The following is a 23,448-nucleotide window of genomic DNA, read 5'->3' as shown; positions in this document are numbered from 1 at the left end:
CATTCTTAGGGTAGGCTTGTTATCACTGTCAGGCATCTACCATGCACCGATGTATCTACCATAAAGCAGGGGAGCTGTGTATTGGCTTACATTAAATTTTTAAAAGATGGCCAAAGGCTATATAGTTCCGGAAAGGGTTTGATCCAGGTCTCAAAAGATGTTACCAGGATAATGTTTTCTTTTTTTCCCAGTGATGGCTGCATTCTAAGTCTCCCCTTGGTTGCAAGATGCAGCAGTTCCAATCTCTGTTCCTGCTTCCTTCACATCCTGTGCAAAGAAGAGGTCTGAGGTTCTTATATCTCAAAAACCCAGCATTGCATTTCATTGGCTCTGGTTTGGGCTTGAGCCAATGACTGGGGCCACAGAGGTGGAGACTGCTGGTGGTTTAATCTAGTCATGTGTCCGGCCTCTGGGGCCAGAAATTGGAGGCAGCCTCACCTAGAAGCCTGTGGTAGAGAATGGAGGATTTGTAACAGATCCTGTAGGGAGATGAGGGTGAGGAGGTAGTCAGGGCTATACAGAGGAGAGTTGCTGTATTTTCTAGGAGTAGAGGCATTTAAATAGGAGAATGATAAGATGACTTTCGTATTTTAAAATACCACTCTGTCAGTTATGGAAAAAACATATGTAACTCTTTTTTTTTTTTTTGTCAAGACACAGTCTCATTCTGTCACCCAGGCTGGAGTGCAGTGGCAAGATCTCAGCTCACTGTAACTTCTGCCTCGCAGGTTCAAGTGATTCTTGTGCCTCAGCCTGCAGAGAAGCTGGGACTACAGGCATGCACCACCACGCCCAGCTAATTTTTTTTTTTTTGTATTTTTAATAGAGATGGCATTTTGCTATGTTGGCCAGGCTGATCTTGAACTCCTGGGCTGAAGCCATCCTCCTGCCTAAGCCCCAAAGTGCTGGGATTACAGGTATGAGCCATTGCACCTGGTCATGAATTTTTTTAAAAGGTGTATAGGCTGCGTACAGTGGCTCATACCTGTAATCCCAGTGCTTTGCAGGCCAAGGTGAGAGGATAGGAGACAGGTAAGTGATCATACTGTGTGACAAATGCTAAAATGGAGGTTTGCTTGAAAAGGCTAGGGATAGCACAGTAGGAAGGAGCAATCTGAGTGTGACTTGAGCCCAGGAGTTTGAGACCCTATGTATTAAAAAAAGAGAGAGAGAAAAAAATTAGCTGGATGTGGTGGTTCATGCCTGTAGTCCTAGCTACTCAGGAGGTTGAGGCGTGAGGATCACTTGAACCTCAGGAGTTCGAAGCTGCATTGAGCTATGATCGCACCCCTGCACTCCAGCCTGGGTTACAGAATGCAACTCAGTCTCTTTTAAAAAGGTAATTATAGTTGTTCAGAGAAGAGATATTGGGAACCTAAACTAAGACAGCAACAATAGGGATGAATAGGAGGGAGAGGATTCAAGAGATGTGTCTGAACTATAATTTAAAGGATTTGTTAACCAATTGGAAAAGAAGATTTAGTCAAAGAGAGAAACCACAGAACCACAGAAGAAGCACTAAGAATTCTAGTTCGGGAAATGGGGTGGGTGGTGATACTATCAGTGAGATTTGGAATGTAGATCATTAAGAGGGTTTTGAACAATTCACTTTGGATAGGTTGACTTTGAGATGTGTTGAAGGCATCCAGGAAGCAACATCCAAGGGCAGATGAACATGAATCTGGAATTTGGGAGACAGCTGGAATTCCAGTGCCCATATGATAGCTGAGACAGGGGTGAGGAATGTGGTCACCCAGGGAGAGACATCGAGGGAGAAGAGCAGGAAGAGAAGCTCTTATGGCATAGAAAATTGAGGTGGAGCAGTGGTGTTTGGGAAACAAAGGAAGATGGCTGGGCACAGTGGCTCACTCCTGTAATACCAACACTTGGGAATGACAAGGCAGGAGGATCACTTGAGCTCTGGAGTTCGAGACCAGCCTGGGCAACATGGCAAAACCACATTTCTACAAATAATAAAAAAATAGTCAGGTGTGGTGGTGCATGCCTGTAGTCCCAGCTGCCTGGGAGGCTGAGGTAGGAGGATCTCCTGAGCTGGGGAGGCAGAGGTTGCAGTGAACGGATATTGCGCCACTGCACACCAGCCTGGGTGACAGAGTGAGACCTTGTCTCTAAAAAAAAAAAAAAAAAAAAAAAAAGAGAGAAAGGGAAGAGAGAGTTTCAAGGAGGGGTGGTAAGCTATGTCCTATGATGCAAAGAAATTAAGGAAGTTAAAAGCCAAAAGTATATTTGGCTCTCTAACAGGGATTTGACCACTAGGAGGGCTCTGTCATCCTAACAAGAGCCAACTTACAGGGTTTAGGGTGAGTGAAACTGGAAGACGCAGAGAGAAAAAGTATGGATAGATCACTCTTAAAGAAGTTTGATGGTAAGAGACAGGGCAGTGGCTCAAGTAGATGTGTCAAATCTTTTTTCATTCTTTTTGTGATTTGTTTCCTTTTTTTTAGTTTGGTTTGATGAGAGAAGTTTGACTACAATTAATGCTGCAGGAAAAACTAAAGGAGAGAGAAAGTCTGAAGATAAAAGATAGTGATTTTTCCATAGAGACAGAAAACAGATTAGCAGTTGCTGGGGACTATGAGGAAGGGGGAGTGGAGTGACTTTAATGGGCGTGGGTTTCCTTTTGGGGTGATAAAAATGTTCTGAAATTATGTGTGAAGCAGCTCCCATATAAGAAAGAAAAATGTTCTGGAACCAGAGAGTGGTGGTTGTACAACACTGTGAATTTACTTTGAATTTTATTTTATTGTATTTTGAGACAGGGTCTTGCTCTGTTACCCAGGCTGGAGTTCAGTGGCATAATCTCTGCTCACTGCAACCTCTGCCTCTCAGGTTCAAGAGACTCTCTTGCCTCAGCCTCCCGAGTAGCTGGAATTACAGGTGTGTGCCACCACACCTGGCTAATTTTTGTGTTTTTAGTAGAGACGATTTCACCATGTTGGCCAGGCTGGTCTTGAACTCCTGGCCTCAAATAATCTGCCCACCTTAGCCTCCCAAAGTGCTGAAATTCCAGGCATGGGCCACTGCACCTGGCCAACTTTATGACAACTTTATAACAACTTCACTACCCCATTCGATGAAAGAGGAAGCTGAGGATCAGAGACTCATTTATCCAAGGTCATACAGCTAGATTTGAGATTTCACCCCAAGCTGGTTTAACTACAACACCCAAACCCTTAGCCCTCTCATCTGGCCTCTACAACTACAAGATTTCATAAGTGCATATGTTGATAATGTGAATTGATCCATATTCTCCAAGGTGTAATGGCCCCAATCCCTGGATAATGAGAATGTCTTTTTTTAATTTTTACCTTATTCCTTTAGATTGACCTTTTTAATTGGGCACAGCTTTGATTATAAAAAAGACAAAGCCTATGTTTAATACAAGGAGGAGAAGATGTTAGAGATAGGGCGCTTCTCTGAAGGAGATGTCATAGGCATGTAAGCTACCACTAGCGAGGATGTGAAACTTCACGGGGACCTGGGTGAGTCTGTTTGCAGAATGTGGAAGGAGCATGAACTGGGGCAATAAGGAAGACTTTCCAAGGTGGTGACCACAGTCTTCTCACTGGGTGGAAAGGAACAGGGCGGGCCTTTTACAAGGGGGAGCACTAAGCCTGAAGCCGAGCTCAGGAGGGATAGGGGAGGAATGGACAGACAGGTTGGATCCATAGGGTGATGTTTCATGCTATCTCCTTCCTGGTCCTCCCTCTGCCCCTCTTCCAGTTCCCATTCCCCCTCTTCTGCCCAGAGTGAGCCATGCAACATAAATTTGCTTTGCTCTTTGTGGTCAACAGAGCAGCTATAGCCTTGTTCTAAGATGCTTCCCTTGGTCCTTAGGGAAATAGAAAACCTCGAGGGCTGGCCGCTCAGGCATTCTTAGAAGGCCGCTGTGGCTCGTGCCTTCCCACTTTGTTCTGGGATCCTGTGACTCTCGGGCACAGACCCAGCGCAGCCTTCACTCAATGGCTTCTTTGATTTTCTCCCAGTTGGACTGTCAGAGATTGTTGGCCAGCGGGAAGAATGCTGAGTGGTAAACTGTGCAGAGAAACAACTATTGCATTTCTGCCAGAAGTCAAATTTCTTTTCAGCCTTGCCTTACACAGAAGGATCAGACCCCTGCACTTGAGATATTGCCTAAACCAGTTTGCCCAATCTGCCACTTACCTGATGACCAGCAAGTCTACAATTCATTTCCTTTCATCAGTGTTTTACTATCTTTTGTGGGGGAGATAGCCTCCTTTTTTTTTTTTGCCACTCCTTTGGTAATGTCTTGGGATATATCTAAAAGTTTTTCCTATTTCTAATAAGTATGTATCACATTTGCAGCAGTTTTACTGCTAATGAGATATGTACTTGTGATATGTTTCAGAGTGACGAAGTGACAAGAGCTGAGGCTCAGGAGATGGACAGACCAGGGTTTGAATCCTAGTTCTGCCTGTTCCTATGACTTAACCACCCTGGTCTTTGGTTTCCCCAAGTGTAGAATGGGGTTAAAAATCTCAGCCTGCTATATGGATGTTGTGAAGATACATAAGGTAATATATGGGCCCATTGTAGGCTCTTGAAAAATGGCAGTTTCTATTTACCTATTGTATCAGTTAAGGTTTGATCAGGGAAGCAAGATCATTAGTATGTAGAAGAGGGAATTACTATAGGAATTAGAGTTCACATAATTGTGGGAGCTGACAAAGAGATTGCAGAAAGCTGTTGCCTCAGTGTTTACTTGTGGACTTGGATTGCTGTAGATCCACAGGGTCATCAGGTGAGAAGAAAACCCAATATGAAGAGGGACAAATCAAGAGCCAGCTGAAACTTGGACAAATGGATCCCTTGAGGAGAAGGTGGAATTCCTGTCTATTTCTCATCACCTCTGACTTGGACGATGTGGTGACCCTTAGAAGAAGGTTGCACATTTCACCAAATAAGTGAACGCGCACCTGGCCCTAGATTCAGCAAAGCTGAAGGAGGAGAATCTGCATGAACTGCAGGAGCTGGAAGCCTGGCAACTGCCCCATGCCAGCAATACGTGAGCGGCAGTGTTGCCTGGTGACCTGTGCTGACCTGGCACAAAGATTGCTTCCTATGGCTGGGCGCAGTGGCTCATGCCTGTAATTCCAGCCCTTTGGGAGGCTGAGGCGGGTGGATCACCTGAGGTCGGGAGTTTGACACCAGCCTAGCCGACATGGTGAAACCCTGTCTCTACTAAAAATACAAAAATTAACTGGGTGCAGTGGCGCATGCCTGTAATCCCAGCTACTCAGAAGGCTGAGGCAGGAGTATCGCTTGAACCTGGGAGGCAGAGGTTGCAGTGAGCTGAGATTGTGCTACTGCACTCCAGCCTGGGCACCAGAGTGAGATGGAGTCTCAAAAAAAAAAAAAAAAAAAAAAAAAAACCAGAAAAAAACATCCTTCCTAATTTCATGCAAATATCCCTTATGGCCAGTCCTAATTCAGAACCATCCAGGAAAGGAAATTCTGGGAAACAGGTCTAGCTTAGCAAGTTGCTATAATACAAAGCCACTACACTTATAAATAGGAGGGAAGGCAAGTAACATTAATTGAGAGCCTTTACATATGCCATCTTATTTGATCTGTGCTCTGATCTTCCAAAGACAGCATTATTATCTCCATCTACTGGCTTGCTCCATGTCACACCATTAGGGAGCACATAGGTCGGAATCCAGGTTGCTGGAGGCTGAACTCTTTTCACGGGAGTTTGACCAGTGAAGCTGGTTTGGGCTTTTCTATCTGGGCACTTGGCTCCATCACAGCAATGCTTGGAATGGCCCTGTGCACCTCGTTCACCTGAAAAGGAGGAGAACACCCCTCTGAACCAATCAGAGCCAGGGCTGCCCTAGGTTGTCTCTTGGCATCTGAGTTGTTCCTAGGAGAAAGCTTTTAAGAGAAAAGTAGTTAGGTAGGAACTTAATTTTCATTTAAAAGTATTAATCCACTACAAAATGTACTGCACTTAGAAGCTTACTGTGAGGGCTGATGTGTGAAAGTAGGGGTGGGGAGGGGATAATAGGGGAGGAGGTCAGGATGATGTAACTTTCCCAGAGGTAAAAAGTAGAAATTCTTCTGAAATTTCATATGGGCCCAGGTCTATAACTAGGGCTCAGACTCATTAGAGAAGTAGTGGCTGGGTTGTACAAGCACTTGTCTAGTCTATTTTTTGTTTGTTTTAAATAGTTTCCTTTTATTCTTTCAACAAACATTTCCTGACACCTCCCAGCCCTTTGGGAGGCTGAGGCGGGCGGATCACCTGAGGTCGGGAGTTTGAGACCAGCCTGGCCAACATGGTGAAACCCTGTCTCTACTAAAAATACAAAAATTAGCTGGATGCAGTGGCGCCCACTGGTGCTGTTTAAGCAGTGTGCACTGAGGTTACAATGTTGCACACCACACAGAGCAGCCTCCTGAAGAGTTTTAAAGTCAGGGGCACAGATGAGTTGCTCCTGTCTTCAGGTGGGTTCCTGCAAAAGCCGACCCTGGGATAAGAGTCTGAATGTCAGCAGTTTATTGGGAAGTAACCACAGGAAGCACCAGTAAGGGACCGGGGAAGTGTGATGGAGAAGCGACAGGGAGGAAGCCAATACAGGTTACTGCTGTGACACGTGGGGCCCAGTCCTGCTGGGGCTCTCTGAGACAGAGGTAGAGATAGAGAACCCACCTTTAAGATTTCTCACACTGAGGGGTGAGAAACTAGGGGTATACATCCACAAACCCTTGCCCACACTGTGTTGAAGGTTGCTCCCTGTGGCGTTAAATCACCTGTATTTCTGGTCTGCCCGGTGCATTGGCTGAGCTCGCTGCTGAAGCTAGGGGAGAGCCCTCAGGCAGAGTCCGAGATGTTTGCATTAGAAAGTCAGTGGCATATATGCAAACCAACTGCCTGTGCTAGATCTACCTGACATATATCCATGTGTCCTTCCTTCCTTCCTAACTGCTCTCAGCGTTCACTCAGATGTTCCCCTTCTCCCATGCACCCCAGGTGTCTCAGGGAAGCTGAGCCCACCCCAGCTCTAGGAGGGGACCTTGACTTGCATGGACAATCAGCACATTCCATTCCTCTGGCTATGGCACCAGTTCAACTGGGCATGTGACCCACTCCAATCCAGTGAAGCTCAGGACCATGCTTGGAATGCTGGGCCAGAAATATTCTTGTGGATAAGGAAGCGTTCAGCAATGAGAGCAATGGCACTTGCTACCATGAGGAAAACCAGTCTGGAAAGAAGCCAACAGAGAGGAGGGCAGAGCTGAGACAACCTCAGAGAAAGGTGGCTGGAGCTTTCACCTCTGCAGTCTTCAGTTACAGGAGTCTCTTTCTCTCATTCTCTTCTTGTGGTCAGGTTTGTGGTCCGTTGCACATGGCACACAATTGTTGGTAGCCCTAACTTTCATGGAAAGAGGGCCTCTCTCACTCTGTATCTATACATTGGTCTTAAAGAATTCCGCTTGGACCAGGTGCTTGGCTGTTGGACTGATCACCACTGGGGCTTGATGGTGGACCAGGCCTGGGAACTGTGTCCATTTCTGTAGCCAGGAGGGCAGGGATATTACCAAAACAAGCAGGAATGGAGGAGCTGGCCAATTAATTCCCTCCTCCACATACAACAACTAGCTTCCGCAGTCCCCTGTGTGGTTCTTGCCACCTCTCTAGCTTCATTTTGGATTGCTTTCATGTTTTATTCCCTGCTGCATCCCCTCCACCAAGAATAGTGCGTAGAACACAGCAGGCACTCAATCAGCATCTGCTCAATGAATGAATGAAGGAATCTCTTGCAGTTCCTTGCTCTGCCCCTCATCTCTGATTCCGTGTTTCAGCTGCTGCCTGTCCTGAGCACTCACCACACTCCTTCCCATCTGCCTGCCACTCATCTCTCACGGCTCAGTGGAAGGAATGCCATCTCTGTGAAGTCTTCCCACTCCCCTCAGCCTCCTCGCTGTCCCCCAGTACCCCAGACAGATCTGGGGAGGCAGTATTGGGAAGTGTAAAGAGCACTGGCTTGGAAGTCCACCAGTTCGATTCATTTTGCCGGATGCTGGCCCCTAGGAGACTCTGGACCAGGGGTTTCACTCCTCCAAGATCCCATTTTCTCATCTCTAAGGAGTGAATGAAAATAGTACCTGCCTTTATAACACATACACAAGTCTGCGGCTGGGGACTAGGCAAGTCCCTGACCAGAATTTGCTTACAGAATTGATGCCTCCTATAGATTCTAGTTCTCTATACCCTTAGTGGTATCATCACCAAGTTTATTTACTCAAACCCTTACATATCATTTACTATGTGCCTGGCACTGTTCTAGCATGCATCTCCCCATTACTATTCCCCTACTGCCTGCTGTGCAGGGAGGTTAAGTCACTTGCTCAAGGTCACACAGTTAATAAGTGGCAGAACTGGGATTCAAACCCAGTCATCTTGACTTCAGAGTCTGTGCTATTAATGACTTGGCTATGATACCTGCAGCCTAACTGCACTGTACATATTTCTGGGGTGGACACATGGTGGGTGGATAGACAGATGAACTTGACTGAGTTCCCTCCTTGGATTAGAACAGAGAAGAATATTCCTGTCCTTGCCTCTAGCCAGCTGTTCTGGAGAGGGTTTGGAAGTACAAGTTGAAAGCTGTCTCCCAAGCTCCATCAGTTACAGCAGTTCTGGAATGGGCTTGGGTTTATGTGGCCAGGAATCTGCCCAGGCTGCAGGTATGGCCCAGCCTGCCATGAGGGTGCTCTGGGTTTTGTGGCATTGTTTGATCTCTAGAGGTCAGAATTATATTATGCCCCTGGATTTCACAATTGTCTGTGAATCCCCAGTCTATCTGGGGCTAAGGCCAGACTACTTACATGACCCTATGTTTCTTCCCCTCTTTTCTGCACATCCGCTCTGTCTCTGTTTGCTCTGGTTGCTATATCTGGCTGGGATGTCACCTCCTGCCTGCAGCCACAGCTCTCTGCTCTCCAGAACTGACTCTCTCACCATTGCTGGCAACGTGCACACATTCCCCAACATGATGGGGTGCCTCCGAGGGCATTACTGACTTCAGCAGGTCCCAGACCGGTGCCATTTTTCTCTAAACCACCTCTGGAAAAGCCACTTAAAGTGTGGTAGGCTTGATGAGTTTTTAGTGACCTTGAAAACTTTTAGATGTTTTATCCATGAACAAGCAGTTTGTTCTGAGGTCTATGAAGATGATAAAGAGCTAGAACAAGGCCCCAGGGATATTGCTTCTCACACACTGCTAAGTCTGTCTGTGGGAGATACAAATGTTTCCACTTCCTGGCTTAGAAAGTCCTCCACAGACAGCTCCCAAGGTTCCTGGGGCCAATCAGCCCTTTCTCATCATTTAACAAGGTCACTGGACTCTGTCCAGATACCAGTCTTCCTCTTCCTTCTGAAAGACCAAAGCCCTTTGATAGCAGCTTGGGGAGGAAGCCAGTGAGAACCACACTCATTGTTTTGCCCTTCTCGAGATCTATGGCATTTAGGAAGAGATCCAGAGCCTGGTGCAACTGTCTTCTCTGCCATTCAAACGTCTTGAGAGGCACCCTGGCTTCATTACAGAAAATCTCTCATCAGGAGTCCACTTAGTTCAACTCTGACCTTTCTTCAAGCATATTGCTAGGCTGGAAATCAAAAGAAGCCAGAATTGCCACCCCCACAGTCCTCTGAACACCATCAGGTGGATAACCGATGGTGCCCTCGAGCACCAGCTGGGTTCTTTCAGGGGGAGGCATGCATAGTGCTGTGGAGGCCATTGCTTCCGTCTGAGATGAAACTATATTTAGGGATGAATCTGGGCCTTCCTTCCCTTCCTCCCTCTCATGCTAAGTGGCCATCTGCATCTCCCAGACAACCTCCACAAGCAGCATCCTGGAAAAGTGGCCTGGGGAGGAGGTGGCTATTAAATATAGACTATTGAGCCTGCTGCATAAAGAGATTGAGTTAGTTTGTCTGTCATGCTAAGAGTGAGAAAGGGACATTGCATGCCTGGAACACACTTATTCACTCACTCTGTGACCATCAGAAGTGCCCTTCTGTCTCTGGGCCTCCATTTCTTTCCTTTTCTTTCTTTCTTTTTTTTTTTTTGAGATGGGGTTTCGCTCTTGTTGCCCAGGCTGGAGTGCAGTGGTGTGATCTCGGCTCACTGCAACTCCCACCTCCTGGATTCAAGCGATTCTCCTGCCTCAGCCTCCTGAGTAGCTGGGATTACAGGTCCGCACCATGGTGCCCAGCTAAGCTCTGTATTTTTAGTAGAGATGGGGTTTCACCATATTGGCCAGGCTGGTTTCAAACTCCTAGCCTCAGGTGATCTGCCTGCCTTGGCCTCCCAAAGTGTTGGGATTACAGGCATGAGCCACTGCACCTGGCCTCTTTTTCTTTTCTTTTTCTTCCTTTCTTCCTTCTTCTTTCTTCTCTTCCTCCCTCCCTCCTCTGCTCCCTCTCTCCCTCTTTTCCTCCCTCCCTCCCTCCCTCCCCTCCTTCCTTCCTTCCTTCCTTCCTTCCTTCCTTCCTTCCTTCCTTCCTTCCTTCCTTCCTTCCTCCCTCCTTCTTTTCTCTTCTCACTCTTTTGTTTTTTTGAGAAGGAGTCTTGCTCTGTCACCCAGGTTGGAGTGCAGTGGTGTGATCTTGGTTCACTGTAACCTCCACCTCCTGGGTTCAAGAATTCTCTGGCCTCAGTCTCACAAGTAACTGGAATTATAGGTGTGTGCCACCATGCCCAGCTAATTTTTGTATTTTTGGTAGAGACAGAGTTTCACCATGTTGGCCATGCTAGTCTTGAACTCCTGACCTCAGGTGATCCACCCACCTCAGCTTTCCAAAGTGCTGGGATTACAGGCATGAGCCACCACGCCTGGCCTCTTCTTTTCTTTCATTTGCCAGGTAAAGGATTAGATAAATATTCCTCTAAAGTTTGCCCTAACTTTAGATTTGAAGAGCTGAGTTGTATAACTCCTAGACATAGTCACAGCCCAGCAGGATATCACATGGTGACTGCTTAGTACAGAGGAAGGTGAGTTGTGACATCCTTAACCCACTCCTCTTCACACTGCAGGAAGATGGTCAGCAAGGGTGGCTTGTGTGAGGTGGTGAGTGGCTCTGGCCACTGGCTCAAGAAGTCCCCAGGTTTTATTTCCCTCCATGCAGTTAGCCCTTCTCAGTTCCCAGGTTGCCCTGCATCTAAGGAAAAGCTCACCTCTCAGCCCTCAGACCCACCTAGCAAGAGTCTTTCTTATCTGAGCCCCCTGAGTTAAAAAGATTGGGAGTAGGGTAGGGGAAAGGAGGCAAAGTTTCTGGGAATGCATTGGTAACTTCTAATTTTTAAGTTGCTTCAACTTCTGTGCTGAGCAATGCTATCTTTGTTAAACTTGGTTGGCCCACAGTGTTCCTGAAATAGCAGTAAGCTTGTTTTAATACCAAGGGAGAATGTTGTGCTATTGGTAAGGTGATAAAACTGTAAAAGAAAAAAATATGAGTAATAAAGAACACAGCTCCCAAAGCATTGTGCACCACTTCTTCTTCTTCTCCTTCCCCTTCTCCTTCTCCTTCTCCTCCTCCTCCTCCTCCTCCTCCTCCTCCTCCTCCTCCTCCTCCTCCTCCTCCTCCTCCTCCTTCTTCTTCTTCTTCTTCTTCTTCTTCTTCTTCTTCTTCTTCTTCTTCTTCTTCTTCTTCTTCTTCTTCTTCTTCTTCTTCTTCTTCTTCCCCTTCCCCTTCCCCTTCCCCTTCTTCCCCTTCCCCTTCCCCTTCTCCTTCTCCTCCTTCCCCTTCCCCTTCCCCCCCTTCCCCTTCCCCTTCCCCTTCTCCTTCTCCTTCTCCTTCTCCTTCTCCTTCTTCTTCTTCTTCTTCTTCTCCTTCCCCTTCCCCTTCTCCTTCTCCTTCTTCTTCTTCTTCTTTTTTTTTTTTTTTGATGGAGTCTAGCTGTTGCCCAGGCTGGAGTAAAGTGGCATGATCCCAGCTCACTGCAACCTCTACCTCCCGGGTTCAAGTGATTCTCCTGCCTCAGTCCCCCGAGTAGCTAGGATTATAGGCATGTGCCATGATGCCCAGATAATTTTTGTGTTTTTAGTAGAGACAGGGTTTCACCATGTTGGCCAGACTGGTCTTGAACTCCTGACCTCAGGTGATCTGCCCTCAGCTTCCCAAGTGCTAGGATTACGGATCTGAGCCACCACGTCTGGCCAGCATTGTATACTTCTGATTATTCATCTGTTGCATTATAAGTTACGTGAGTGCAGGGACCACATTTGGTTTGCAGAAGGGTTTGTTAAATGAATGAATGATTCTATCTCCATCTCTATCCACAACATGGGTGTCTCAGGTACAGGTCAATAGCAAGAGACTTTATGTCCAGTGCAGTCAAGGTAGGGACAGATGTAACACTGCTTCCTGAAGTTCCTCACTGCCTTGTATTTTCTATATCACTCTTCCAAATAAGGTAGGGCCAGCCCAGTGGAGTCTCCTCTCCCTTACAGTGCCCTGGCCTGAGCTCGACAGATGGTTTGAATAGACTGGGAGTGGGTCAGGCCCAGAGCAGCTCTTTCAGGGTTAGACTTGACCTGTCCAGTACCCTAGAGGCATGGGCAGTGCTGTAGAGACCCCAGTACATAGTGGCTAGGCATGTAGATTCTGGAGCCAGATCTGGCTCAAATCCAGACTGATACTTACTAACCATGTGACGTTGACCAGTTGTTTTACCTCACTGGTCTCAGTTTCCACATCTGTGAAACAGGATGATGATAAAATACACACCTGTCAAGCCAGGCTTAGATGAGATCACGTGTGAAGGGCACTACCCAAGCTGGCATCACAGGCAGATTTCCATCAGCCTGGAGTGCTGGCCCTCTGAGAGAACAAGCTGACTGGGCCTTGCAAATTGGGCAGGACAGTTTTTGCTGGAAAGTTCATCTACAGGAAGTTGATTGAATTCTGAAGAGAGAGCTAAGAGAGCTGCCAGGTAGGACAATCCCTGGTAAACACCAAATGGCTGAGAGTAGGATTACATGGCAAGAAGTAGAGTAGAGAAAAAATAATAATAATAAGCTGCAGGTTTGGGGAGGCAAACTTTCTGTTTGCACTTGTCTGGCAAGGGAACGTGGTGTCTCCTGGAGGTGGCCTTGTGCTGGGGAAATTCCAGCAGCCTGCAGCCACAATACTGTTTCTCAGTGCTCCAGTCTGCCTGTTTTCCTCTGCCTAGGTAGCTCAGTTCAAAGGACACTTACTGATGCTTACACTGGGTCAAGCCCTGTGCCCTGGGTTCCAGAGGTGAGTCAGACATGGCTTCTGCCCATGGAGATCCCCATTTCATGATAACTGCTACAAGACCCATTTAAACAGGTGTTTTATAGTATTTGTAGTCTACAGAGTGCTTCCGAGTGTTCACTAGGCCCCACTCCATTCACACTGTGTTGTCTGTGAATGTTGCTCTCTGGAGCTGTGGGAGGTAAGGGTAACCCGGGAAGGTGGGCAGAGCAGAGATTAAGATAGGGATCTGACAGCCAAAGGTAGAGGGTGTTTAGGTGATCTGACCAAGGGTAACACAGGTAGTCTGCACCACCGCCCCCTTCCCACTAGCTTTAGCCTAAGCACGGCCAGGTAAGGGGAAGATCCTATTAGTTAGCAAAGAGGTTTGCGGAAGCTCAGGGTGGTCAAGGAGCCAAGTAAAGAGGGAGGTCCACAGGACGTACACAGTCGGTACTAGAAGTGCCATGCCGCTCCCCCATGTCCAAAAGGGGATGCGGTGGCTTGCTTTCCAGCTTCCTAGACCAAGGAGCGTGAGGCCCAGGCCCTCGCCGCTCCCTTGATACCCGCATACCAACACCCGGGGTTTCATCTCGCAGCGCTACCACGCCTCGCTCCCAGCAGCCCTCCCCTGGTCTCCGACCTGCGCGGGTCAGGGTGGGAGCGCCCGGCCACTCCCTGCGTTCTGGGCCGGGCTACAGCCCACGTGCGCCAGCGGCCGCGGCAGTGACAGCCGGCCCCACGGGGGCGGGGCGCGCTCCGTGCTGTCCTGTCATTGGCCGCGCCGCTGTCGGGGGCGTTCCCCAGCCCGGTCCACCGCGCGGCGCAGAACCGCAGGCGCTCGGCTGGCTAAGCCTGCGCGGGGCCGCCTCGCTTGCTCCCAGCTCCGCCAGTGGCCCGCGGGGCCCGATCGCTGCGCCCGCGGCCAGGGCGGAGGCAGGCGCTGACCCGGAGCCTGGCAGCCCGTGCGACTTTCGGTAAGGCGGGGGCGGCGCTGGCCTCCGGGTGGGGAGGGCGGGCGGGCGCGGGTGGGGACCGTGCCAGCCCCGGCTGGACTCTGCGGCTTGTCCGACGCCCGGGAGGGTCAGGTGCGGCCGCAGCATCCCCTGCCTCAAACCCACCCGGCGGGGCGCACAGCGAGCAGGTGGCGCTGCCGGGAAGCCCGGGGCGGCCCTGGCCGGCCTCTGAACCAATTAGAACGCAATAAAAGCCTCCCACCGGCACGCCGAACTACCTTACTCCGCCCCGCAACACCCAAACCCTGCAGTTCCAAGCCTAGAAAATCCCAAGCGCCACAACGGGGTGGGAGTGACGCGCCTGCAGTGCCGCCTGTCACCGGGCAGAAGACCATCCCCAAACTTCCCAGGACTGGGGCTCCGAGCCTTGCACGCCCCCGTTCCAGCTCTTCACTGGGCGCCCTTTTTCCCCTCCCTTGTCCCCTCCCTCTTTAGTAACAGGAAGTTAACTTGGGCCAAATGTCAGTGGCCTGGCAGGCTGCGATCTGGAGCCGAGTCGGGATGGGGTCGTGGCGGTGGTCCGAGGGGCCGCGGCACTGTCCGCTCTGCATCGCGTCCCCTGCATCCCCAGTAGCCCGCGCTCGCTCCAGGCACAGGAGCACCCCCACAGGGTGTCCGCGGCGCCCGCCCGGTGGGTGCCTGGCTGGTCCCGGGGAGAGGTGGAATCTTGCCCACAGCGTCTAAACCGCTGCTGGACCAGACGGGGCAGGTGGGGTTAATTTTTATTCACCGCCATCCTCACTGGCAGAGCTGGGAACAGCCTTTACTGGATGGGGATGAGGGGATGTGGAAACCAGAGTAAACGTATGTCTCCTTCCACGTTGTTTATTCTGAGGCCTGGGTTTTTGAGGCGGAAAGAACTTTTATTTGGAAGCCTGTAGGGCCCTGCCAGGCCTAGAGCAGTGTGCCGGCTCTCTTGCTGTCGTTGTCGCCTGTTAACTACAATCTACAATGATTTTGGTGAAGAATAAAGTCACTAGCCAGGCCCCTTGTGGGCAGGTCCCACGGGAGAAAAGCCAGAGGCGAATTGGCCCTCCAATGTTTGTGCCAGGTTCCCTGACCCCTGCACCTACTCTGCCCTGCTCCCCCTCTCCAGTGGCAGTCGACCTAACAAGTGGGCCTCCAGTCTCCAGGGCAGCCCTGCGCGATGCCGTGGAGACTTTAATACAATAAGAACTCACTTTTCTTCATGCAGAGAGAAGGCGGATTTATTAAGTGCTTACTGGGCAATAGGTCTTGTCTTGTGGCACTTTTGCAGCCAATTTCATGGTTATTCTCCAAAAACGCTAAAAGTTTTGCCCTCCACATTTTAGAGATGGGGAAAGAGGCTCAGGTATGGTAGGTGCCCAAGGTCACACAACAAGTGTCTGAGCCAGGTCCTGGCCCTGTCATTGTAAGTCGAGTGCTCTTGTTTCATGGCTGTGGGAAGTGGTGTGCTGTGTGCAGGACTATGGCCCCACAGCGTGCTGACTAGAGCCTCCCAGCCTCAGAAAGATGCTCTCCACCAGGATTTCAGGGGATGCTTCTTTGGCAAAACAGTTGAAGTGACCCAGGTTAGCCAAGTTGTTCAACCTGCAAACCCCTTATCCTCCCCCTAGTCGAGAGTAGTGGATAGTGTTGGCCAGATTGCTATGGGGAGGGATTGGGTGCTATTTTGGAAGCAAGCCTGCTTCTGCCATTGACCTGGCCTCACCTCTGAGAAGCTGGCTTCTGGTATAGTCTAGGAGGACTGTGTTAGCTGAAATAATCTCTACCTTGGGACTGATTCTAGTTTTGTGGGACTTTTGTGGGGGCACTGGTGTTGGGGTATAGTGTTATGGTTGTGGAGTAATTGAAATACAGTTTGAACATACTCTATAAAAACATGACATCACTTTTATCTCCACCCCCCTCTTCCTTCAGGCCTAGGTCTCTAGCTTTCTGCTCATCTCCTCTTTCAAAAGAAAATCATAATAAGTCATGATTTTCATGACTTATTTTCATGATGTCATGAAAATCATGAAAACTGATACTAATCAATTATACTTTAGTATAAGTCAGCTTTTAAGAACTATGCCTGGTTGTGACTGTGGCCATTGGAGGCCCACTCCCAGGCTACAAGGAGCAGCCATATGATCCCAGATTCCTTCTCTGCCTATAATTGGGGTATGTTTCTATTCTCTCCACCCATGTCTACACGCATACCTGGGTTCGCCTCCCAGCCATGGGCCTGCACCCTTTGCTTCCCACTGCTGAAGTGTAGAGGTCTTGTCTTCTTGGTGGAAGCCTTGGCTCTGGCAGGACGGGACGTGGTATGGGTAAAAGAATAACTCAGTGGAACATTGCTAATCCTAGACGCCCTCTGAGGGCTAATAGTCTCTGTTCTTTAAAGAGAGAAGAGAATACTGTTCATCATGCTGAGATGTTTCATTCTTTACATCATTCTATTGTTTCATTTCACCTCTGAAGAAGTAAGTGGGGTTAACTGCATTTTACAGATGAGGAAGCTGAGACCCAGAAAGGTTACAACTTGGCTGGGTGTGGTGGCTCATGCCTGTAAAACCAGCACTTTGGAGGCCGAGGTGGGAGGATTCCATGAGGCCAGGAGTTCAAGACCACCTTGGGCAACATAGCAAGACTGCTGTCTCTAGTAATGACCACAACAAAAAAGGTTACAACTTGCCTGTATCACACAGCGTGTATGAGTGAGGTTTGAGTGTGGAGAATTAAATGCTATGGGAAGTAGGAAAAGCTTGTGGCTGTCTCTGAACTCTGGAGGCTTGGCAGGTATAGCTCCTCTGCTGCACAGTCATCTCCCTTATCCGCGGTTTCACCTTTTGAGGTTTCAGTTACAGTCAGCCATGGTCTGAAAATATAGTATTTTGAGAGAGACGGAGACCACATTCACATTGCTTTTATTACAGTATATTGTTATAATTGTTCTATTTTATCATTAATGTTGTAATCTCTTTATGTACCTCATTTGTAAAGAAAATTTAATCGCTCTTGTATGTATAGGAAAAAACACAGCATATATAGGGTTTGGTACTATCCAAGGTTTCAGGCATCTACTGGGGGTCTTGGGATGTATCTCCTGGAGATGAGTGGGGCTACAGTACTTACCCTTTCTCACCCTATATTGTAATTATTTATGAACATGTCTTCTCACCTCACTATGAAATGGCATTTAAAACACTCATAAACTTGGCAGATTTATTTTCTGGTTTTGCAAATCCTCTGTGCTCTTTGCTCTGTATTTTGTTAGCCTTTATTTGAGCTATGTCCATGAGGGTATCTACCAGAATGTATCGCAGTCCTCTCATCAAAAATATTACAAACATTTTCACATACACAAAATCATAATAGCTTCATCAGCCCCATGTACTCATTGCCCAGCTTCCGCAGTTATTGAGATAATGCCTTGCTGGCTTCCTCTCTCTCTTTTTCTCCCTTTCCCTCTGAAAGGAATATTTATTCCTGAAATATTTTAAAGCAAATGTCTAATGTCATGTCATTTTGCTTTTATATAATCTAGTACACAACTCTTTTAAAAAGGACATTCTCTTGCATAAGCACATTTCACTACTGCACGTATTAACAGTGCTTCTTAGACATCACCTGTCCACCTTGATTGTGTCAGAAATGACCTTTAGGGTTGGTTTGTTCGAATGAGGATCCAGTCTGTATGCCGCATTAGGCCATTAGTCCTTTTATGCCTGGTTTTAGTTTGGAGAAGCGCCCCCTCTTTAACTAGCCATTACCCTCTGTGTTAACTGCCCATCTCCCCCACTACATAGGGAGTCCCTTAAGACGAGCCCATCTCTTTGCTGTGCTGGATCCTTAGCACTGAGCGCCGTGTCTGGGACACGCAGAGGCTCCATAAGCATTTGTCCAGTTGTGTCATAGCTACTCAGGAAATGTGCTTTGAATTAATGAACCCAGTCATGGATTTGTGTGACTACCAGTGCACGTGCTTAGATAAGAGGTTTTAAAAAAATGACTTGCTTACATGTGGACGTTTCCTCAGCACGCGTCAGTCTGTAAACATCCTAAAATAATAGAAGAACTATTTGCTGCTCCCCCTCACCGCGCTGGTTTGTGGTGGGGAGCCCAGACAGCTGCGTTTGTGCCTTGATCAGCAACTGGCCTCCACAGGTCACATGTGGGGCTGACGGAGACTGAGGTCACTTCTGTCCAAGCTTTGAATTCCGCCACAGGAATGACCATGTTGCGACCCAGAAACTTGGCCCTGGGCTTGGTGGAGACCACTCACTTTTTCTTCTGTCTCTGGACAGTGCTGCTTCTCCTGTGCCTTCCAGAGCCTTCTCTAACCTGCCTTACTCTTGGGCAAGTTGTGGTGCCTTCTTCAAATCACTATTCATCCACAACTGGGGCAGGTACTGATGGAAAATAAGTGTTTATAACCTTCAAGTGTCTTGTCTGAATTTGTTCTATAGAGTTAGTACCACCACTGGCACCTTTGTGGGTGGCCTAATGAAGGAGACCAGAGGCTCAGGAGGGCAGGAGAAGTACCTGCTTCTCTTGGTAATGGACTTCACACCTGGTTCTCTCACCAAATGTCCTTAGGGGTGCTGGACACCTTGATAGACATCTTTTACCCATCCAGTAATGGCCCTTCCCTGCAAACAGCCCTCAACATGAATACATGGTTTGTTTGGGACATTTTTTCTTTTTTTCCTTTTTAACACAGGCAGGCTTTTAATTTTTATTTTTTAATTTTAGTAGAGACAAAGTCTTGCTATATTGCCCAGGCTGGTCTCAAACTCCTGAGTTCAAGCAACTCGCCTGCCTTGACCTTCCAAAGTACTGGGATCACAGATGAACCACTATGCCTGGCCCAGCCTTTTGCCCTAGGAGAAAATCTAATGAAATTTTAAGTCTTCTGACTCTGGATGGCAGTGTTAGAGTTGACTTTTTCCTTTATCTTTTGCTTTTTAGTACTTTTTTTCAAAGTTTTGGTAAGACAAATATTTTATTTTTATAACGGAAAATCCAAATATTTATTTTCTTAAAAAAGAAGACTTCTTTCAACTAATTTGAAGTAGGTAGACAGAATTATACATGTAATTGGAGTTATACAGGCAGATAAAGCCGCAGCACTATTGGGATTTCGATATCTGCTTGGATCGTTATTTTCACGATGAACATAACCCGACTTTCTAAAAGTTAGAAAATAAAGAAAACTGAGGATTGGGAGACAGGAAGCTATGAAACCCATGTAGCCCTACCGTCTTTCCTTTATTTATTTATTTATTTATTTATTTATTTATTTATTTATTTATTTTTTGAGATGGAGTCTCGCTTTGTCGCCCAGGCTGGAGTACAGTGGCGCGATCTCGGCTCATTGCAAGCTCCACCTCCCGGGTTCATGCTATTCTCCTACCTCAGCCTCCCTAGTAGCTGGGACTACAGGCCCCCGCCACCACGCCCAGCTAATTTTTTTTGTATTTTTAGTAGAGACCGAGTTTCACCATGTTAGCCAGGATAGTCTCCATCTCCTGACCTCATGATCCACCTGCCTCAGCCTCCCAAAGTGCTGGGATTACAGGCGTGAGCCACCGTGCCCGGCCCCTCTTTCCCTTTCTACTTCTTCTTTTGCTATCCCCCAGATGAAATCTTTCTAATGTTAGGCTCTTGATTTTGATTTTTTTTTTTTTTTTAATTCAGGAAGGTTAAGCCCTCAGGGGAAGACAAAATGTCTTGTCGCAGACTGCCAAGACAAGGCAGGGCAAAGTTCCACGCTCCAGTGGCCTGTCTTGTCTTCTCAGGAAAGTGCCCAGTGACCAAACACCCTGCTCCCTCACTCTGGGGTGTCTGGACTCCTCCCTCCTCCAGTTTCTGTTTTCCTCCCTACACCCTCCTCAAAGGTAGACAGCATGGCTGGCCTGGGCTGATAAGACTTCTTCTTCCTAAAACATCGATCACATGGCCTCAGAAATTCAGAGCCGGTGGGAGTGATAGGTGACTCCGGCCCTCTGTTCACGAGCAAACTTTCATTGCAGGATTGGGCCAACCACGGGGTCTGATTTGGAGATTCTTCCCTTCTCTGTCAGCTGCTCATGTCTCAAATGAAAAGCCTTTTGTGATGACCATGTATGGAATAGTGTCTGAAGTGCCACTGCACTGTACCTGTCTTTGCATCTAAACATCACTGCCGTCATCACACCACAAACTGCCCATCTCAGTGGTGTCTGGCAGTGAGCTGTGTGTATGCGGATAGTGCTGGTGTTTTTAGAGTTGAAAATTTTAGTTTGTTCTTTATTTGAGCTAATGTTTCTCTCCCCTGAGGGTCAGGGTAATTTCACTGCCTTCCTCTTTCTCTCAAATCCCCACCTCCACCTCCCAGTGGCTGTTCTGATACCTTGGTGCACCTGCATTCCTTCCAAGGCTTGGTTAGATTTCTTTTGATGAATGACAGAGGTAAGGGCAGGCACAAGAACAGGAGCTGTGCTTCCTGCTGGTTTGGGGCTCAGGTTTTTCTCCTTCGCTGGGCAGGAGAGGATGTCTAGTGCAGACGTTCTTTCTGCTGGCAGCAAGGGGTCGGACAGTGGTCCCTGGCCCCTGAGCCATTGCAGCAGCTGGTTTGTGGGACATCTCCAGACCCAAGGTCCTGACGCACGCAGCCTGGAAGCTCAGCACATGCCAGAGACACGAATGGGAGTCTAAGAACGCCCTGTTCTGGCCTTGCTGTAGCAGTACCAACATGTCGATGTGCAGAAACTACTTTGCTCCCATGACTCTGAATGGCTGGCCCAGGCCACATATCTGAATACTGACTTATCTGGTGAAGCTTTGTGGGATCTCAGTATATAGTTTGTTGGAGCCAGGATAATGAGGTGTAGGGGAGGATGAAGAAGCAGCTCTCACTAACAAGAGCTGCCCTCTGAAACAAAGTGGGCCCAGGGTCTGCCAGGAGCTTGGTTGCTGAGCCCTCATTGGACAACTGTTCATCCAAAAGGAGCAGAATGGGGGTTGGGTGCTGTGTGTAGAGTCTGTGGCTGCTGTCAAGTCAGCTCCGTGTGTCAGGACAGCCAGGCTTTGCACAATTTGATGCAAAGGTAATAAGATCAGGATTTCCCTGCTTGTAGGAAGGAGGTATCTGATGGCTAAATGAAAGGAAAACAGAATAGAGAAACACACAGAGGAATTTCTGACCTCTTTCCAGACACTCAGGGAGAGGATTCACTCAGTCTTTTTCATCAGGGAATGTCCTGTGAGGCTCGTGCAGTTGGAGCCTTGGGGACCATGGGGTCCATGTCAGGAGAGCTTCCCGGCCACATGCCTGGAGTTGCCACACATTACTGTTGTGAAGGAGGAGGAGGAGGAGGAGGAAGAAGCACTGTGTGAAATTTCAGGCTTCTTCTGGATTCGAGGTTTGCCCCAACAAGAGGACCTAGAAGGTCTTACTTGGGTGTGTTGGTTATCTTGTATCTTGGACTTTCTTAAAAGTGACTTACCCACACATATGTACATATATGTGTGGTACTCATCCCACACATGAATAGATGCATAGGACTTACCTTCACACACACACATAGATGCATGGTAAGATATTCACTCAGTACAAAGGAAATTGAAGGAAAAGTACATCTCCCTTCTTTCCCTGTCCTCCAGCCCTCAGTTCTTACCTCTTTGGCAGCTGTTGTCCCCAGCCCCCTGTGGATCCTTCCAGACATAGTCTAGGCATGACCTGGTGCCTGTTCCCCTTCTGCTCTTCCTGGGGCTTGCTAAGAAGTGACCAGGTTGTAAAGAGACAGAGCCCACAAGGCTGCAGAGACTTGGCCATTGTCTCATTTGGCCAAGGCCTAACTATTACCCCTTCCACCCTACTCTGCCAGCTATCTCCTTTAGGAATCCCCTTGTGTTCGATTTGGGGGTTCAAAGAGCCTGGACTCTGAGAATAAACCTCAGGGGCATGTTGTGGATGCAGGTGATATAGGCAAAAACAAAAAGCACTAAGACAGACCTGGGCTCAAAACTGAGCCATGTGGCCTTGGGCAAGTTAATGAATCCTAGTATTTTAGTTTACATAAAGGAGGTAATTATACCTATTTCAAGAGCTTGATCTGGAGATGAAATTAAAATATTTGTGAAGTACCTTGCATGGATATGCACTCCAAAATGTCAGGGTTTTTGTTGTTGTTGTTGTTTTGTTTTTTCACATTTAATGAGTGACCCATTGCCAGAATGAATGACACTGGTATGGAATTCTCTGGATGGCTTTCTGAAAATCCTCTAGGTGAGTTCCTGAGTTTTTCTTTCCTGGCAGAAGGCAGCCAGTTCTCCATTTTCTACCAAGTTCAGTTGGCCCCACTACTTCCTTCTCCCTGTGGGGAGCCAACCTCCATCCACCCCAGCCACTGGACACCACCTCCTCCTCTGCCCTTGACCCCTGAACCCTCCTCTCCATTTCCCTGGGCCCTGGGTTCCCCCCTCCTCCCCTCGTGAACAGGACGCTGCCTGCTGCCTGGAGAGTGCTGTGGGCTGTTTATGGCTGCTTTCTGGGGTGTTTATGTTGTATCTCTTCAGAAGCTCCTAGCAGATGTCTGTTTATTTCTGAAACTTCATCTACAGCATGAGAGGAGAGAGGCTATTTTTAAAGATCTTTAATTGGCATGGCTGCACAATACAGCTTAGATTGCCTCCAAGTTTAATTCTTCATCGCTCTTATGCTCTATCCATTATGAAACCCTTCAAATCCAGCCTTAGAGACCTTATATGTCCTGATTTTAGACCGGCACTTAAATTTAGCAGATAGTTGTAATCTCTAAAAAAGGTTGGCCAAGGAGGTGAAGGCAACCGGCTGACTGTTTTTTGTCTAGGCTGAGACAGATGGCATGAATGAGAGCATAGAATGCAACACCCTCCCCCAACTTCTGCCCCTTCTTTCCACCTGCAGTGGTTGAGGCCTGCCCTCATATGCCGCCTGCAGATTGGCTGGGAGATCTCTAGCTCTCCCTTTCCCTTTGGACTCAGGTGGGGCTTGAGATGACAGGAGAGTGGTGTAGTTTCAAATGACACTGACCTCCCAGGAGGGAGGAGGCCACAGAGGCCATGAGTCACAGAGCCTTGGGATGTCAGGTTGGATGGGCCTCATGGGATCGTCTAGTTCTCATCCTGGCCACCTTGTTTTACCTGTGGAGAAACTGACACTTGGATGCTTTC

The 23,448-nt window shown here is 48.1% G+C and overlaps 1 protein-coding gene across 50 annotated transcripts in view; it reads left to right on the top strand.

Moving 5' to 3' along the window:
• MICAL2 (microtubule associated monooxygenase, calponin and LIM domain containing 2) overlaps positions 1-23,448 on the top strand; it is a 272,353-nt gene that overhangs the window by 14,360 nt on the left and 234,545 nt on the right. For 45 of the 50 annotated variants that reach the window (XR_012423390.1, XR_006692248.2, XR_006692246.2 and 42 more), the window contains exon 1: positions 14,093-14,244. The exons of the other annotated variants lie outside the window; for them this stretch is intronic. The gene's annotated coding sequence lies outside the window, so the exon portion shown is untranslated. Of the gene's footprint in view, positions 1-14,092; positions 14,245-23,448 lie in introns of those variants that run through there. 50 annotated transcript variants of the gene reach the window in all.

Source organism: Macaca fascicularis, chromosome 14, assembly GCF_037993035.2.
Source record: "Macaca fascicularis isolate 582-1 chromosome 14, T2T-MFA8v1.1".
In the NCBI taxonomy this organism is placed as follows: Eukaryota; Metazoa; Chordata; class Mammalia; order Primates; family Cercopithecidae; genus Macaca; species Macaca fascicularis.
Note: the sequence above shows the minus strand (reverse complement) of the source record. Positions and strands in the feature narration are given on the sequence as shown.